Genomic DNA, 12,800 nt, shown 5'->3' with positions numbered 1-12,800 from the left:
TACAGTGTAGAAAAATAACTTTAAATTTGTATCAATATACAATATTCCTCTAAATGATAACAAATATCCATAACCCACCAAATAATCAAAAGCCTCCCACCCCCCTCTTGGGAATGTGGATACCATGTTCTTCAAACTGCTTCCTGTTGTCTGTGGATGAAGTATCTTTAGGTCCCAGATAGAAAATTTTGAGATAATGACCAAGCCCTGGAAAGACCAGCAGTAACCTTTGCTGATAGATATTACCTGTCAAGTTTCAGGAGGTCTTGGCTGATCAAGTTTCATCCATATTAACCCTGAAGGAATCCATAGCCTCTCATCTCCTGTGGGAACGAAACTCCAAAGCATTTTTGATTTCCATTTAACAAATATATTTTTTGACTTTTTAAAAGTTAAAGCATTTTTAAAGTATATAGGCTGATTTATTTCAACAGTCCCTCTTTCAATTCTAGGTCTCTTTGCAGCTGTTGTTTGTTTATTAACAATCAAAAAATTCAAAATCAACACAATAACACATAGGATTCAGACTCCCTGTGCACTTCCCACCTTATGTGGCTTTTGTCTTTTACTTTCTCTTTAAAGGCTTTATTTTACCAACTATTCGTTTTCCCCTATGACTATACCCTTTTCCTTTTCTTACGCCTATCCACATTTTTTTTAATTTAAAAAATTATTTTTATTTATTTTGCATACCAACCACAGATTGCCTTCATCCCTCCTCCCACTCCCCCCACACCTGCCTAACCTCCCCCCAACCCACCACTCATCTTTTCCTCCAAAAGGGTAAGTTCTCCCAGGGAGGAACAACAAAGCCTTGTACATTCAGTTGAGGTAGGACCGAGCCCCTCCCCAATACATCAAGATTGAGGAAGGTGTCCAACTATAGGTAATGGGATCCAGAAATCCAGCTCATGCACCAGGGATAGATCCTAATCACACTGCCAGGGGCCCCTCAAACAGACCCAGCTACACAACTGTCTCTCATATGCAGAGGGTCTAGTCCGGTCCCATGCAGGTTCCACAGCTATTGGTCTAAAGTTCATGAGTTCCTATGAGCTTGGTTCAGTTGTCTGTAGATTTCCTCATCATGATCTTGACACCCATCCCCCCACCCTTCCACCCCCCACCCACCCCCCACCCCCCCACCCCCACCCACCCCCCCACCCACCCCCCCACCCCCGCTCTTGCTCATATAATCCCTCTTTCCTCTCTTTGTCTGAACTCCAGGAGCTCAGCCTGGTGCTTGGTTGTGGATATCTGCATCTGCTTCCATCAATGACTGGATGAAGACTTTATTATGACAATTAGGGAAGTCACCAATCTGATTACCAGGCCTACCCACATTGTTAAACACGCTGTAATCTGTTTAGAGGTTTTTCCATCTGGATCTCTTTTACTGCATATCTCTAGTCCTTTTTGTCCATATGAGCAAACCTTTAAACTGCTAATCTATACCTGGATCCTCCACACACGGCTCTCAGCTGGCTCCACCCACTTCTCAGACTGTGAAAACCAAGTGTGAAACTCTTGGCCAGTTAGAGGGTTTATCTGACCAGGAACTGCATTCAACCTTCCTAGAGCTCTAGAATGCCAATGCTTGCACCGTGGCAGGCATTTTTATTAGTTTTTTGTTTCTACATAATGTACTAGCTATTTAAGGGCTTACCAGAAGGCAGACACTACTAAAGAAGCTATATCCGCTTTTTTTTTTTTTTTTTTTAAAGCTTTCTCGGGCACTATAGAAATTTAAGCTCCACATTGTTGTTTGATTTTGCTCTTTTTTTTTTTTTTTTTTTTTTTTTTTTTGGTTTTTCGAGACAGGGTTTCTCTGTGTAGCTTTGCGCCTTTTCCTGGAACTCACTTGGTAGCCCAGGCTGGCCTCGAACTCACAGAGATCCGCCTGGCTCTGCCTCCCAAGTGCTGGGATTAAAGGCGTGCGCCACCACCGCCCAGCGATTTTGCTCTTTTGGGAGCCCACCACCCAGTTCACCACCCAGTTCCCAAATAAACCACACACACACACACACACACACACACACACACACACACACACACACACACATAGAGGCTTATTCTTAATTATAAATATCTGGCCTTAGATTGGCTTGTTTCTTGCCAGCTTTCCTTAACTTAAATTATTCTGTTTACTTTTTGCCTCTGGGCTTTTCCCATTCTCTTACTTCTGTAAATCTTACTCTTATTCCATGACTTGCTGTGTAGCTGGGTGGATGGTTCCTGGAGTCTTCCTCCTTCTCTGGCTACTTCTTTCCTCCCAGATTTCTCCTTCTATTTATCCTCTCTGCCTGTCAGCCCCACCCATTTCTCTCTCCTGCCTCACTATTGGCCATCCAGCTCTTTATTAGCTCATCAGGTATTTTTGACAGGCAAAGTAACACAGCTTCACAGAGTTAAACAAATGCAACATAAACAAGAGTAACATATCTTAAAATAATATTCTGCAACAGTGGGAATTGAACCCAGTTCCTCTGAAAGAGCAACAGGTGCTCTAACCACTGAGCCATCTCTCCAAACCTCATATGTATATTTTATATGAAAGAATAATGTGCAGAGGGCTGGGAAAGAACTATACATATGCATAGCATGGTGATAAGAAAGAGGGCAAATTCTATGGAAAGAGTGTTCTTCCCTTCTAAAACCTTTTACAGAAGCTCAGTGCAAGGAGCATCGACAGCTTCCCATAAAGCAGAGAGAAATGAATCAATGGAGCTTGAGAGAGGACACAAGTACTGAGGCCAACAGAGAGGGAGTTTGGAAAACCTGGTTTTGAAGAAGTCTGAGTGTGATCTCCCTGCAACACAGCAATTCCACTCGTGAGCATTCATACCCTTAGGTTCTCAAGAACAACACAAGGTCAGAAATCTGTCCTCATAGAGAGAGGGAAAGAGAGAAAGCTCAACCAAAATAGACACTAATAAGAAGGATGTGTTATATGCTGTCTGAGAAAACACATTTAATATTTAAACATGATTGGGTAAGAAATTAGAATTTGCCACCTCAGTATATTCTGCAGCTGCATGACAGTTGTGAAAACCCAGCTGCCTCTGGTGTCAAGGCTTTGGTGGTGTTCACACTACCTGAAGTCTAAGTGCTGCTGAAAAAAGAGCCACATAGAAACAAACAGTTGTAACCAGGCAGCACAGAGAAGCTCTTTACGGGAAACTTCTTGTAAGTCTATGGTAGGGGCTGCAGGCTTCCGTTTGACATTTTTACCTTACAAATTCTGACAAGAAAAAAAAAAAGAAAAATGTATAATATATATATATATATATATATATATATATTTCATTTTACAACTGATATCAAACAATCTAGACAGACAAAGACACAAGGAACAGCAATTCTCAGACAAAGGTCTACACTCCTGACTCCTACAGAGATTGATTCTTTGGTTAAAAAGAACATTACCATCCCAATATAGTAGAGTCTTTAAAATAAGAAACCAGTTGACCAGAGCAGGGCAATCTCTGGTCTAGGGATTAGAAGACCTCAATCTAATCCTCCCACCACTCACAAACCTTTGCTAGGGAAATCTCCCTTCTGAAAAAACAGCTCCACGTCTGTCCTTGGTTGAGAAAGATTAGGTCAACCTCAGATGTTTCATATTGTGCTTTTTAAATTCCTTTTAAAAAAGATTTGTCTAGTTTTCTTTTATGTGTACAGTGTTTTGCCTGCGTGTATGTATGTATACCACATTCATCCTGGTGTCTGAGGAGGTCAGAAGAGGGCATCGGATCCCCTGGAACTGGAGTTACAGATGGTTATAAGCCACCATGTGGGTGCTGGGAACCAAACTGATACACTCTGGAAGAGTAACTTGTCCTCTTAAGCACTAAGCCATCTCTCCAGCCTTGTTTGTTTGCTTGTTTCAAGATCTCACTGTATGCCTCCGACTCTCCTGAAAAGCACATGTAGAGCAGGCTAGCCTCAAACTCACCCAAATCTCTCAGAACTCCCTGTAGTACTGGCTTAAAGGTGTGCTCCACCACAGCCAGCTTCACACTGTACTTCTTTTGTTGTGCTTTTTGAATCAGTGGAGAAACTACATAAATCATAAATGATACTTTTATAACTTTGTAATCTATTTTCTATCCATTATTATGAATGAACCACTATGAGTGAACATGTTATTATTCCGTAGTCTCTTTCATGGTGAACACACATCACAGCACAATTCAATGTGTCACGTGTGATTGGCAAGTAAATGGCCCTCTGCAAGGAGTATAACCATTTAAGCGGCACTTTAAAAAAAAACAGAAAACAAATTTTTAAGACCTCATTTTATTCCTTTTAAAGAAGATGTCTAAAGTGGCCTTAGAAAACAGTGCAAGCAAGCAAGGAAATGGAGGTGGACCAGTGATAAAATGGCTTAAGATTTGCAGTTCATAGAACTCCACTGTCACAGAGCGAAGTCATAAGTAGTGAGTGTATTTCCTCTAGCCGTCTCCACCGTTGTAAAGACACAGTGAAATATTACCTTAACTTGTTTGATAGCACTTTGTAAATATTGTTCACTTAACAGACGTTATAAATTACTCACTGCCACACAGCAGAACGGAAGTCAGCCTTTACAACTCTGAAGTAAGCAAAGGGCTCTATATTTAAAAACGTGGCGACCGTAGCCATAAAATGTGATTTCACTGAGGATTTTTATGGTACACTTATGAACAAGTAAATCAGATTCTTCAGTGTTTACCTCCGATAACTTCTGGTTTCACAACCCGTCACACAGAACGAGAAGGCTGCAACTAACCCCTAACACACAGATTCCCTCAGCAGCCCACAGGGGGCGCAGATGTCGTAGTCCCCGTATTTGGATGCCATTGAGTGGCTGTCGTTGAAACTGTATTTCCTTGATCCTTAAACCTTGTTTATATAAGAAAAATTATTTTCCTTAAAGAAAAACTGTCAAAAGTTATTCATGTAGTGGCTGGTCGGATGACTCGGCAGGTTAAAAGGTACCTGCTGTCTAGCCTGATGACCAGAGACCCACATGATGGGAGCGGAGAAGCATCTCCTACAAGTACTATGACCTACAGGCACAATAAACAAACAAACAAATCCAAAAATAGAGGCAATTGTCTTAGTTAGGGTTTCTATTGCTGCAATGAAACGCCAGGACCAAAGCAACGTGGGGATGAGAGCATTTATTTGGCTGACACTTCCAGGTAACAGTTCATCACAGAGGGAAATCAGGGCAGGACTCAAACAAGGCAGGAACCTAGAGGCAGGAACTGATGCAGAGGCCGTGGAAGGGCTGCTTACCGACTTGCTTCAGTGGCTTTGCCCAGCCTGCTTGGTTATAGAGTCCAGGACCACCAGTCCAGGTGTGGCAAAATTCACAAAGGACTGGGCCCTCCCCCATCAATGACTAATTAAGAAAAGCCAGACAGGCATTTTCTCAGTTGAGTTTCCCTCTTCTCGCAAGACTCTAGCTTCTGTCAAGTTGACATAAAACTAGCCATTATAGTAATTAAAAAAAAAAAAAGTAGGAGTATTTTAAAATTTTCTTTTATGTGTGGTGGTGGTGGTGCACACCTTTAATCCCAGCACTTGGGAGGCAGAGGCAAGTGGATCTCTGTGAGTTCGAGGCCAGCCTTGTCTATAAAGTGAGTTCCAGGACAGCCAGGGCTACACAGAGAAACCCTGTCTCAAAAAGAAAGAAAGAAAATGTTCTTTTATGTGTGTAATTTTTTTTGCTCAGACGTATGTAAGTGTGTCTGAGGTGACCAGAACAGGAAATTGGATCTCTTGGTTATGAGCTGCCAGGTAGATGATGAGTGGGGAGCACAGGCCCTCTGCACGCACAGCAAATGGTCTTAGGCGGCCGAGAGATTAAAAGCACTTGCTGCTTGCGCAGGGGACCTGTGCTCCTAACCTCTGAGCCATCCATCCAGCCCCACATTTTTTTTAAGTTACTCTTTGAGCCAAAGCACGGGTGAGCTTCATCCACTTAAGATTCTGCTTTTAAATAAAAGTAACAGGATATTGGAAGAGGATTATAACACAGATGTCGGTGAACATTTTTTCACAAAGGGCCTGATAGCAAGGACTTCGGGCCTTGTGGGTCCTCCAGCTTGTCACAGCTACTCTGCCATGATACCTCAGAAGCAGCAGATGACACTTAACTGAATGTGCTCAACCGTGTGCCCACAGAAGTCTGTACATGAATGCTCAAGTTTTGAATGTCATAGCTTGTTGTATGCATCATGAAGTATTTGTGTTTTGATTTTTGTCTAACATTTGATGTTCAGAAAAAAAACAAACAGAAAGTTGATAAGTCGTTGGAGAAGAGGTGCCATGCAGGATTTGACCAGAGGCCTGGAGTTCACTGGCCTAACTTGTAATTATCACGGACACAAGATACTGTGCTGAAAGATAAGAGCTATTTTCTTCAGGGCTGTGTGTAGTCTTTCTTCATCTTATCTAATTTTTGTAAGATAAGAAAACTATGTCTGGCCATTATTATAGCCTTTAATTATGGTTTCGTCATCAATGCTGCCTTAACTTGTAGTAAATTTTTTTTGGGGGGTGGGCAGTTAGAGACAGGGTTTCTCTGTGTAGCCCTGGCTGTCCTGGATCTCGATCTGTAGACCAAGCTGACCTCAAACTCACATAGATCCACCTGCCTCTGTCTCCTAGTGCTGGGATTAAAAAAGCATAAGCTGCTGCCACCTGGTTTGTGATTTTTTTTTTTTTAAGGAAAGAAGAAAATACCTAGGGAATACAGAACAACTGTACACCCTAGAAATCCATCTGCACACCCTAGAAAACCATCCACTCTTTCATTCTAACTTATAATACCCCACCCCCAAGCCCAGCAGCCTTATCCCCAGCAACTGCTAATCCCCGCCCGCATCACTATGGTGTTGTCTCTTTGAGAACATCTCATCAATGGAATTATACAACATACACATACTGAAGTTCTGCTTCTTCACCAGGTGGATCAGCTTTGAACTTGTTGCAAGTCATCCTAAGCGCCATCTCTTCCTCTTTATTCCTGAGATGTTCCTTTTTTCCACCAGACAGCTCCACGTGGGGCATGTATTTGCACACTAAAGGACGCTGAGAATCTTCCTAGGTTTGCTAGATGAACAGAACTTTTACACATATTCACGCACAAGTTCTTTTTGCAGACATAGCTTTTCATATGAAAGGGAGGTCTAGGCCACATGAAGGACAGGTTTAACTTGATTAAAAAAAGCAAAAAACTGTCAGTGTTCCATAGTGGTTATGTCACGGAGTCTGTATCCCAGCTACTCTGTCCCTTTACCAGTACTTGGCATTGAGGACTTGTTGTCGTTGGTGTTAGTGTTGGTTATTATAAAAAAGTACCAGAATTTCAATGTTTGTCCAATGGCTAATGATGTCAGATGGCCATCTCCTCATGAGTGTGTGTACCATCTGCACTGCCGTATTGGGTAAAGTACCTGTTCAGGTCTGGGGACTCCCTTTAAACAGTATATACATAGGATTTATAGTTTCCAAAACATGTTTCAGTAGATTGCCGAAGGGACCAGCATTCTGGGTATCTAAATTCTGGGTATCCGTCTCTGCAACAAACTTAACCACATGGGACTTTCGTCCTGTTTGAAAGAAACAAATGATGCCCAGAGAGTTTGAATGACTTTCCAAGACCACTTAGCAAACAGCAGTTTTACAGGCCATGCATTTTCCATGGATAGTCACACACTTTTGGCAGAATTTAAATTCCAACTGTAGTTACTGAATACTAAAGTGAAAACTTTCTCAATTTGGTTAATAAAAGGGAAGGGTGTGGGAATTTTAAAAAGAATTTTTTTTAAAGTAGAATTACTTGATGGGTTTTATTGGGAATTCTATAAATTATACATAACAATTTTCTGGGCGTGGTGGTGCATGCCTTTAATCTCAGCACTTGGGAGGCAGAGACAAGTGGATCTCTGTGAGTTCAAAGCCAGCCTGGTCTACATAGTAAGTTCTAGGACCACTAGGGTTCCATAGTGAGACACTGTCTCAAAAAAAAAAATCTTGATTATAATTTTTTGTCTTCTAAAATTATTTTATGAGATATAATCACATCTCCTCCTCTTGTCTAAAAAAAATAAAAATAGTAAAGGTAATTGTAAATTTTGTAATTCATACTTACCTAGTAGTCCTTTCTCAGCAGATTTTCTGGGTACTGACAAACTTTCTGTGTTCAGAAAAAAACCTAACAGTAGTTGGAGTCCTCTGTTACTGCTGTGCAGCAAACAAGAACACTAAACCCTTCAGCAGAACTGGTCAGTGAGTCATCAAAGGCAGCCCGTGCTAGATTACTGTTATTACCTTCACTACCTGGAGAAAAGGGAGAAAGGCAACACCAGCTGAGACATGGCATGATGGGTATCTTTCCAGGTCCCAGATCTCCTAGCATTTGAACTCTGCTCCAACTGACTCCACAGCGTGCTCTGAACCACGGGCTGTCAGGGTCCCAGCCCAGCCAGGAACTACAGAGGACAGAACGAGTGCATGCAAACACATTTCACATTTGTCTTTCTTTTCCAGATCTCCTCCTTTACCTGTCATATAGGCCAACATGCTGCCCATGACTGCAGATATGAAAACAATAGCTCATAGTTAGCATGTATTAAACAAAACACTCAAAATATTTTGTCAGACAGTTTCTAGTCTGATACATACAGGCACTCTGTTCTGTGCAAATACTAAGAAAGTTTGTATTTTAATTGTAGACAAGTCAATCTTTTTTTTTTTTTTTTCAAAATAGTATCTGGTTTCCGAGAAGAAAACTTCAGATCTTTCTAGAGAACCTAATCTTCTTTCTTCTTCTTTGTCTCTGACAACAATGAAGGCTGTTGATTTTAACCATCTTCTCTGGAAAAAAGAAAAATCCTAAAGGTCGATAGCATAGTCTCAGTCCCGTGTGTGGGCATCTTGGCTCTCTCTTACCCGGCTTCTTTGTTCAACAGTCCTTGAGCTAGGACGACATAAATTAGTAATAGAGAGCAGGAGGAAGACAAAGAAGTAAAAACAAAACTTAGCTTACCTTTTGTCATGTTTAAAGAAAGGGAAGTGTGGACTGTTCCATCCATCTGCGCTGTAAAGTAAGGAAACACCCCCGAAGAGCCAAGAATGCAGCCAGTATCGTTTATAATAAGTACAGAACAGGTAAGGTAAAATCAGAGGAGGGGAGCGGGGAGTAACACAGAGGAGGAAGAATTTTATTAATAGAAATAGAGCATGAGGGCTGCAGCTGGAGAGACGGCTCAGCAGTTAAGAACATAGGCTATTCCTCCAGAGGACCTAGATTCGAGTCCCAGTACCTGTGTGCTGGTTCACAACCATCCACTTGTAACTTCAGTTTCAGAGGATCCAATGCCCTCTTCTGACCTCCTTGGGCACCAAGTATGCACACAGTACCAGCACAGACATACATTCAGGCAAAACACTCACACATAAAATGAATAAATACAATACAAAATTAGAAATGAAGATTTTATTTTAAAAAATAGTGAAAACTGGGAATAATTATTCTTTCACAAAACTTGAGACACAATAGAATAGAGAAAAAATAGAGAAGGCTAAAGTTTTAACTCAATAGTGAAGAGGTTGTCTGAGATGCGGAAGGCCCTGCATTCTAACCCTAGCATAAAGAACAAACACCACCATGAGAAAGTGATAGACTGGAGAAATAAATAAAATGACTGAACGTAATATAGAGGTAAACATGGATAAAGAGCTCAATAGCTTCCTATCAATATTAGTTGAAAAGCAACTGTCAGAATGGCCAGGAAGAAGCTGGGTGTAGTGATGCATACCGTTAATCCCTGCAGAGGCAGGCACATCTCTGTGAGTTCAAGGCCAGCCTGGTCTACAGAGTGAATTCTAGGATAGCCAGGGCTATGTAGAGAGACCTTGTCTCAACAACAAAACAAAATGGCCAGGAACACTGGTTAAGCAGATTGCTGAAGCCATACTAGACCTACAAAGTCGGACCATCTGGAAGCTTGGCCTCAGAAGTCTGCAATTCAGCCCCCTCCCTGTCCCCAGCTTTCAGGTCCACCAGCCCTTGGTGTCTACCACTGAGGATCTACATTCATGTGTCCCGTATTGCTCTGATGAAACTTTAGACCTTCCAAAGTCTAGAGCCAAAGGTCTATTTTCAAAGCACCTTTCACCTCAAATACAAATGAATGTTGTGCTGTTAAAAACAGAGGAGGGAACAGTGGAGAGATGGCTTTGAAGTTAACATCATGGACTGCTCTAATAAAGGACCCCAGATCAGTTCACAGCACCCACATGGGGCCGCTCACGACCGCTTTTTCCTCGGACTCCAGTGGATCTGACTCTTTCTTTGAGATTTCACAGGCACCTGCAATCATGTGCACATATTCCCACATGGACTCACATATATACACATAATTAATAAATCTTTTTTAAAAATAGAAGAGGAGTAAGACTTTGTAAGAACATATTTTGTTCCTATGCAAATTTAGAAGCATTTCTTTGATCATATTTAATAAAGGAATAATTCCACTTCTTTCTAGTTTACTGTAACACCTAAGGTTGTTTACTTACTAGTTATTTACAAAGGCAATCCTATGTGGACTTGGCAGTTTATCTGGGTTTTTGTTTGTTTGTTTGTTTGTTTGTTTGTTTTTAACTCTTTGGGGGCCAGCCACCCACTTCCCAATTAAATACATGGAGATTTATCTTACTTGTGTATGCCCAGTCTTAGTTTGGCTTGTTTCTAGCCAGCTTTTCTTACTTATCCTCTCTCTCTCTCTCTCTCTCTCTCTCTCTCTCTCTCTCTCTCTCTTTTGGTTTTTCAAGACAGGGTTTCTTTGTGTAGCTATGTGCCTTTCCTGGAACTCACTCTGTAACCCAGGCTGGCTTCAAACTCACAGAGATCCGCCTGGCTCTGCCTTCCGAGTGCTAGGATTAAAGGCGTGTCCACCACTGCCCGGCTTATCCCTTTTCTCTTTAACTACATTTTGCCTCTGAATTTTTTACCTTTCTTTATTCTATATACCTTTCTTTCCTTCTTACTCCATGGCTGGCTGTGTGGCTCAGTGACTGGCCGCTGGTGTCCTCTCCTTCTCCTTTTCTCATTCCTCCCCCTCTTCCCTAGATTTCACCACCTATTTATTCCTACTGCATGTTGGCTCCACCTATTTCTCTTTCCTGCCTAGCTATTGGCCTTTCAGTTCTTTCTTAGACCAATCATGTGTTTTAGACAGGCACAGTAACACAGCTTTACAGACTTAAACAAATGTGACATAAAAGAATGCAGCACATCTTTGCTTCATTAAACAGATATTCCACAGCATAAACGAATGTAACACATCTTCAACCAATATTCCACAACAGGACTTCCTGAATTAGATGTGAAATTTTAAAACATGTGTCTATTTTATGAATAAAATGTTCATGGAATTTATTAGATTTCCAGGGTTTGTTATTAACTCTCAAATTAAAAACCCTCTCAAGTTGCAGGCAAAGGGATGGAACTAGAAAAAAATCATCCTGAATGAGGCAACCCAGACCTAGAAAGACAAATATGATATGGACCCACTTATAAGTGGATATTAGCTGTTACATAAAGGATAATCACACTACAATCTACTGACCCAGAGAGGCTAGGTAACAAGGTAAACTCAAGAGGGGACGCATGAATCTCCCTGGGAAGGTAAAGTGGAATAGATTTTATGGGTGACTGGGGATGGGTGGGCATGGGAACAGAAGGGATAAAGTGGAGGCAGGGGGATAGAAGGAGAGAGTACAGGGAGAGATGACTGGAATAGGGGTCTTTTAGGGAGCAATGTGGAAACCTAGAGCAGTGGAAACTTTCTGGAACCTATGAAGGTAACCCTAGTGAGGACTCCTAGTAATGGAGGATACCAAGCTTGAACTGGCCATCTCCTGTAGCCAGGCAAGGCTTCCAGTGGTGGGACTGGGACACCAACTCAGTCACAAAAGCTCTGACCTACAATTTGTCCTGCCTGCAAGATATACTGGAGTATTTAATGAGTACAGAACTCATGGAAGTGGTCAACCAATGACTGGTCTAACTTGAGACCCATGCCATGAGAGAGAGCCCATGCCTGACCCTGCCTGGGTGACCAAGAACCAGAGACGGGATAGCCCAGAGACCTAGGATACAACCAAACATGACTGGCCAACAAGAACAAAGTCAATGAAATGATTTCTAATGATACTCTGCTCTACTCATAGATCGGTGCCCATCCCAGTCTTCATCAGAGAGGCCTTCATCCATCAATTGACAGGAGCAGAAGCAGGCAGCCAAACATTAGGCTGAGCTTGGGGAGCCCAGTAGAAGAGGGGGAGGAGGGATCATAGGAGCCACCAGGGAAACACGCACAGCGCACAGAATCAACTAAGCAGGGCTCATAGGGGCTCACAGAGACTGAAGTGGCAATCAGTGGGCCTGCATAGGTCTGCATTAGGTCCTCTGTATACATGCTGTGGTTGTTTAGCTTAGGGTTTTTGTGGGACTCCTAACAGTGGGAATGGGGTGCCTCTGACTCTTTTACCTGCTATCAGTGGATCTGGGGGGAGAGGGGAGGCATGGGGGACTAGGAGGAGTAGAGGCAGGGGAGGCTGTGGTCAGGATGCATTGTATGAGAGAAGAATAAATAAAAAGAAAAAAGAACCATTTCAAAACTAATGAAATATTTTGAAACTGTTTACGTGTTGATAAATATATTTTCTCTGTTGTTAAAAGGCCTGTTGTATATAAATATTTACTGTTGGTATTACAAATACAAGACACACAAAGCATA

The sequence above is a fragment of the Peromyscus californicus genome, unplaced genomic scaffold (genome assembly GCF_007827085.1).
Source record: "Peromyscus californicus insignis strain IS unplaced genomic scaffold, ASM782708v3 Scaffold_17__1_contigs__length_78620276, whole genome shotgun sequence".
Lineage (NCBI taxonomy): Eukaryota > Metazoa > Chordata > Mammalia > Rodentia > Cricetidae > Peromyscus > Peromyscus californicus.
This window is presented reverse-complemented; position numbering follows the sequence as displayed.